At 39.6% G+C, this 7,236-nt stretch overlaps 1 pseudogene; it reads left to right on the top strand.

Annotated features, from left to right (window-relative positions):
* The first annotated feature begins 1,025 nt into the window (after window positions 1-1,025).
* On the top strand, window positions 1,026-2,028 carry LOC101600747 (annotated as a pseudogene).
* Window positions 2,029-7,236: the final 5,208 nt, after the last annotated feature.

Consider the following 7,236-nt stretch of genomic DNA (forward strand, 5'->3'; position numbering starts at 1 on the left):
GTTCTCTCCTTAGTATCTGTGTCTATCTGCAAAGAAAAGTGGGTTCTCCAACAGAGAGTAAAGTTAGCACCAGATAAATGGGATAACCCTTACTTTTTTAGGGAGAATTTAATAGGTGTAGGTCCTCTTGTAGCCCACAATTGGTGGTAGCTTCATAATGGTGAGCAGGCTCATGTTTCTGACTTGTTTCCCAGCTTCATCTATGGGTCCCCATTCCACTGAGCAGATCAGTTAGCCAAATCAAGAGCAGTTGGTTTCCCACCATAGCTGTGTGCCACTATTGCACTTGTGTGAGCATCACAACAGGTTATTTGCTGTTAAATAGGTTAGACCATGAGTTGCTTGGACAGATATTGGTCATTTTTCCCCACTTGCCCATGTAGCACCTTCTGACACTAGACGTGCTGACTATGTACTGACTCCCTTCCAGATTTCATCCATGTCACTCCATGTTACATGCCAACAGCATATGGTGTCTTCAGCAGTAGGGTCTTACTACTAACCTTTGGTGGGTCATCAAGTACTCTGCAGAAATCTGTCATTCTTTTAGGAAACCTTGTAAGTCTCTCTGATCAAAAGCTCACTGTGGATGATTGCCACCTGCTGGAACTGGGAGATACAGGTCAGTGCCCATGAAGAAAAGATAACTAATATAAAAGAGTTAGAGAGAAGAGAGAGAGAGAGACCTGTAGAAAGGCTTATACAGTGTGGTTGGCGATATTAGCTAGTGCTCACTCAACTCTCTCTCTAATGGGGAAAGCAGCGGACTGCCAGAGACTGAATTCTACCTGCCTCTTTATTTCCAACAGACTCACATTCAACTTTTGCTCACGAAAATAGTTGGGAAAATTTTTATTAATCCTCTTTTTTTTTCTAAAAAAATGTTAATATGAAATTATAGCAAAAAATAAAAAAAGGAATCTGAACACAGCTGTATACAGCTGGAACAATCCACAGTGGTGGGAGAAGAGATTTAATTTTAGTTGATTTTCTGTGGTTGTTGGTTGTTTGCTAGTCTTATGGTGATGGAAGCTGCACATTTTCTTCAAAGGGACCGAGAAGCTGCTGGATGTTTGGTTCTCCAGGCAGCAATCCAATGCTAACCAGGGATCTGGGAATCTTCGCACCATCCCGAGGTCTGAATGGGATGTCCTTTTGAAGGATGTGCAACGCTCAATCATAAGAGTGACTAAAACTGACAAGCAGGAAGCTTATGTACTCAGTGAGAGTAGCATATTTGTCTCCAAGAGACGTTTCATTTTGAAGACATGTGGTACCACCCTCTTGCTGAAAGTCTTGGTTCTCCTGTTGAAGCTTTCTAGGGATTATAGTGGGTTTGACTCAATTCAAAGCTTCTTTTATTCTCGTAAGAATTTGATGAAGCCTTCTCACCAAGGGTGCCCACACCGGAATTTACAAGAAGAAATGGAGTTTCTGAATGCCATTTTCCCAAATGGAGCAGCATATTGTATGGGACTTATGAATTTTGACTGTCGGTACTTGTATACTTTGGATTTCCCAGAGAGTCAGGTAATCAGCCAGCCAGATCAAACCCTGGAAAATCTGATGAGTGAGCTTGACCCAGCAGTTATGGACCAGTTCTACATGAAAGACGGTGTTACTGCAAAGGATGTCACTTGTGAGAGTGGAATTCATGACCTGATACCAGCTTCTGTCATTGATGCCACACTGTTCAATCCTTGTGGGTATTCGATGAATGGAATGAAATCAGATGGAACTTATTGGACAATTCACATCACTCCAGAACCAGAATTTTCTAATGTCAGCTTTGAAACAAACTTAAGTCAGACCTCCTATGATGACCTGATCAGGAAAATTGTGGACATCTTCAATCCAGGAAAGTTTGTGACCACCTTGTTTGTTAATCAGAGTTCTAAATGTTGCACAGTGCTTTTTTCACCCCAAAAGACTGAAGGTTTTAAACGTCTTGATTGCCAGAGTGCCATGTTCAATGATTACAATTTTGGTTTTACCAGTTTTGCTTAGAAGCAGCAACAGCAGAGTTGATTAAGAAAGATGAAGAGGGATGGAGAGATGGCTTAGTGGTTAAGCGCTTGCCTGTGAAGCCTAAGGACCCCGGTTCGAGGCTCTATTCCCCAGAACCCATGTTAACCAGAGGCAGAAGGGGGCACATGTGTCTGGAGTTCGTTTGCAGAGGCTGGAAGCCCTGGCGTGCCCATTCTCTCTCTCTCCCTCTATCTGTCTTTCTCTCTGTGTCTGTCGCTCTCAAATAAATAAATTAAAAAAAAAAAAAAAAGAAAGAAAGAAAGAGGAAGAAAAAGTGCAAAAAGAGAAGACACATAGAAGGTGGTGGCTGCTTCCTAGATGTTGATACTGGGGGCCATGCTGTCCATGACCACCACCTTGTAGTTGCAGAAAGCCCTAGGTGTAATGACAGTGTAATCATTTTGAAGTGTATGCATTATTGCATCAAGGAGTTAGACATCTTGTATGAATGCTGTCTTTTGTGTTTAGGTATTCTATGCCACTCTTGCTGAGAAATTGAAGTACAAACAAAGAGTCAGAACTCTAAATTGTTTTTACATATTAGGGCAAGGATCTACATTTGCCCCAAATGAACCTTAGGCCTGTGAGATCTGTCCTTAGTGATATACCTTCTTTTAATAAGACATGTCAAGGAGATATTATATTAATATGAATCACTAACTATCAGGTAAACATAATCAGAATAATTTTTGGATCTTTGATTTAAAGGTAAACAGTTTCAGACTACTCAGTGCCAGGTAGAGGCAGAAAGCATAAATTAATGTTAGAACCTATTACTGTAGGCCAGCATCAGGCTGGGCCATCTACTTGTCTGAATCTTTGTTTATTTTGTAATATCTTGTAGTTGTATTCTCATACTGGCATTTAAGACCATGTAGGCAGCTCAGGGTCTAATGCAGAACAGGTGCCGGAAAGAATGTAAGAGCCAAAGGAAGGGTAGGACTCCTTACACCTTGCTCCCTCCAGACATAAAATGGCCTGGATTTCCATGACCTCATAGTGCCTGACACTACCTACACAAGACCATCATAAGAGGAGGAAAAGACCATGACATCAAGAAAAGAGAGACTGAGATTGGGAGGGGATATGATGGAGAATGGAATTTCAAAGGGGAAAGGGGAGGATAGAGGGAGGGTATTACCATGGGATACTTTTTATAATCATGGAAAATGTTAATAAAAATTGAGAAAAATTTAACATAAAAACAAAATTAATTAATTAATTAATAAGTGAAGACTGAGGTGGAAAGTTCACAGTCAGCTTAAAGACAGCCAGGGACTACAGAGTGAGTTCCAGGTCAGCTTGGGATAGAGTGAAACCCTTCCCTGGAAAATCAAAACAAATCAAAAACATGAGAAAATGGAGCTAGATTCTGAACACTAGGATATAAAGACAGAGAAAATTATGAGAACATGAAATGGGATAGGGGCTGTGCACCCAGAAACCTGGTAGAAGTTACTAGCCAGCATAGAAGCAAGAATTATAGCATAGCAGCTTGAGATTTTTCTCCTTCCTGTCTGTTAATCTTCAGTTTGCTAGGACTCCCACAGGAAACCTATGTACGATAGGGGCCCTTTTCATCCCTCTTGCTAGTGGCTGCTGGTTTCACCATATCCAATCTTAATCCCACACAAGGAACCTCCAGAGCCACACTATAATCTTTTACTCATAAAGAGAGAATAAAGGTTTCTTAGCAACATTTTCAGGTGTGACTTGGTAGCCACAAAAATGATATATATAGCTAATGCCAAGACAATGATGGCTGTTCCCTGAGGAGACCATACTCACACCATTAGATGTGTCCTATTCCTTCCCTGAACTACTATAGGCTGAGTCAAATGTTCCACTGTCTAGACAAACTTGGATTCAGTGACAAAGCTATGCTGGAAGACATGCTGAGCAATACAATGGATGCTGTGTGGATAGATTACACAAGAGATACATACCTAACATGGTGTGCAGACATCAGCTTTATTCCAGTTTTTAGTATTACAAGATACTCCAAAAAATTTTCAACTAGTCTCCAAACTTTGATCTTTAACATTTTAGCATGACTAGTATAACCAGTTGAAACAAAACAAAAACCAAATATTTGTTACATACATATATACATGATCTAAATACTTGAAGTATGATGGTAAATAAAATACTGAAGCAGTCACTACATTCAGCACTGAGGTTAGTTTTCAGTTATTGTGATCCCCCCCTGTGTAGAGCATCAATTAGACATTACAATGGATAGAGAGACACCAAGAACTTGGAAAGTATTCTTTACAAAAAAGAAAAAAAAAGCCTTTTTTATATAATGAGAGAGTTTATTTATGTTTATAGTTTCATGGGGGAGCTTCATCTTGCTGAAGAAAAGAATGGCAGAGCATAAAGCTGTCACATATGTGGGTGGAAGGGTTTGGAAAGATCTGAACATCATATTGCCACACCAGCCTGCAGGAAACAACAAGAGTGAGCTATTTAGGTAGGACTAGATGGGAGGAACTCAGCTATAACACCCCAAAGCTTGCTCCCAGCAATCCATCTCCTCCAGCAAGGGTACCCTTTCCAAATCACCACAAGTTGGGGACCAAGCATTGAAAACAATGAGACAAAAGAGGTCATCTGATTCAAACTACCACACTATGGAATTGGTGATTTTTTTTTCAAGAGTCTTGTTGGCTTGATTTGGGTGAGCCATATTCTTGCAGCTGAACATTGCAAATACTTCAACTGCAAGAAAAAAAAAAAAACTTTTTATTGACAATATACATACATTGCCTCTTTCCAATTAGTCCCTCCTCTGCTTTGGTGTCCTTCTTTTTATTCCCTCCCATTATACAAATCTTATACAGGTAGAGTCTTTAGGGTTCTTTATATATAGAATCATGCCATCTGCAAATAATGATAACTTGATATCTTCCTTTCAATTTGTATCCCTTTCATGTGTGTCTTTTGCCATATTGGTATGGCTAAGACTTCCAGTACTATATTAAATAAATGTGGAGCAGTAAACATCCTTGTCTTGTTCCTGATTTTTGTAAAAAGTTTCAAGTTTTACCACCTTTAGTATTATTTTGGCTGTAGGTTTGTCATAAATAGCCTTATTATGTTGAGATATGTGCCTTCTATGCCCACTCTCTGTAGGACTTTTATCATAAATTTGTCAAATGTTTTTCTGCATCTAATGGGATGATCATGTGATTTTTGTCCTTCAGTCAATTTATATTATCTATTATATTTATTGATATGCATATATTGAACCATCCCTGCATCTCTGGGATAAAGCCTACTTGGTTGGGGTAAATGTTCTTCCTGATATATTCTTGGGTTCTGTTGGCCAATATTTTGCTGAGAATTTTTGCATCTATATTCATGAGGGAGATTGGTCTGAAATTTTTTTTTGTTCTGTCCTTGTCTAGTTTTGGTATCGGGGTGATGCTGGCTTCATAGGAGTTTCATAGGATTCCTCTTTTCTATATTTTATGGAAAAGTTTAAGAAGAATTGCTGTTAGTTCTTCCATAACGGCCTGGAAAAATTTACCAGTGAATCCATTTGGGCCTGGACTTTTTTTAGTTGGGAGATTTTTGATAAATATTTGGATGTCCATATTTCTTATAGACATATGTAAGTGGTTAATCTCATCTTGATTTAATTTAGGTAGGTCCTACAAATCAGGGAAATCATGCATTTATTTCAGATTTTCATACTTAATGGAGTATATGTTCTTATACTGTGTCCCAATGATTTTTTGAATTTCTCTGGTATCTGTTGTGATAGTGCCTTTTTCATCTCTAATTTTATTAATTTGTGTCTTTTCTTTTTTTCTCTTGGTCAGATTTGCTAAGGGTATATCAATTTTGTTTATCCTTTCAAAGAACCAACAATTTGTTTCATTAATTCTTTGGATAGTGAGGTTTTGTTTGTTTGTTTCTATTTCATTAATTTCTGCCATAATATTTATTATTTCTTCCCATCTACTGGTTTTCAGTTTGCCTTGTTCTTCTTTTGCCAAGGCTTTAAGGTGAAGCATTAAGTTGTTTACTTGTGACCTTTCTAGTTTCTTAATATAGGTGCTTAAGCTATAAATTTCCCTGTTAGGACTGCCTTAATTGTGTCCCAAAGGTTTTGGTATGTTGTGTTGTGTTCTCATTATCATTTGGCTCTAGGAAAGCTTTGATCTCCTTGTTGATTTCTTCATTGATCCATTCATCATTTAGTAGTATATTGTTTAGTTTCCATGATTATGTCCATGCTCTATAGATTTTCTTGCTAATGATTTGTTACAGGCAGTTGCCTATATAGTGTTGAGAATGAGCATGAGGATTCTAGGATGGGAAGGAGAAGTAAGGGCCAATGGTATACCGCAACTTTTGAAATGATTGGTTCTAAGTGTGCATGGGAATTCCAACTCCTATGCGGAAGTAACAGGCCAGAGGCCATTGGACATCTTGCTGAGTCATAGCTGGCCAGAGGCAGATCACCAAACTTTAGCTAGGCTCAACAAGTTCCACTAGGCCTTGCGTCCAGGCCTTTCAAGGCTCAACCTCTCCCCCTTTTGTTTTTGTAAGAGCATTAGTCACCATGGCCCCTGTTTTAGGATGTCCCCCTCTGGGGATCTTACCCGTTACTGTGTACCAGGTATTTAGCTTGCTGAGAACCCACCCCATGGCCTGTCTTAGGTTGTCTCAGTCATCTGAAATCTTACCTGTCATCGGTCACATGGAGGGCAGAGGAGGTGGCAGTGGGTCATCTGAGGAACATAATGCCTGAGTTGCCAGCCTGTGGTAATATATTGCCTCTAGCAGCTGGTGAATGAATTGTTAATTACACAAGGCCTGACAGTGAGGATAAGGATAAGGAAAAGGAGGGAGCCAAGTAGAGGGAGGAGGTAAGAAGCCATGTAGGCCCCTCCACATTGTGTTGTCCTGAAGTCCCACCATCTTCTCTACAGGTTCTCTTGAAGACTTTTGATCTTGTCTTGAACAATTCCCAATCTATTGGCATAGAAACATCATTTTTCCTCTAAAAACAAGCATATGCCTCCCTTTTTGGCAGTTAATAGGTCTAGTCCCCTCCTGTTTTGTAGGGCTACCTCAGCCAGGGAATCTAGCTGTTGTTGGAGATCAAGGATAGTATTAGACACGGCTTTTATGTCCCTGATCAACTGGAGAGAGAGCTTTCTGTGGAGATGGACTTCCATATCCATCCCAGCTGTT

The sequence above is a fragment of the Jaculus jaculus genome, chromosome 10, assembly GCF_020740685.1.
Source record: "Jaculus jaculus isolate mJacJac1 chromosome 10, mJacJac1.mat.Y.cur, whole genome shotgun sequence".
In the NCBI taxonomy this organism is placed as follows: domain Eukaryota; kingdom Metazoa; phylum Chordata; class Mammalia; order Rodentia; family Dipodidae; genus Jaculus; species Jaculus jaculus.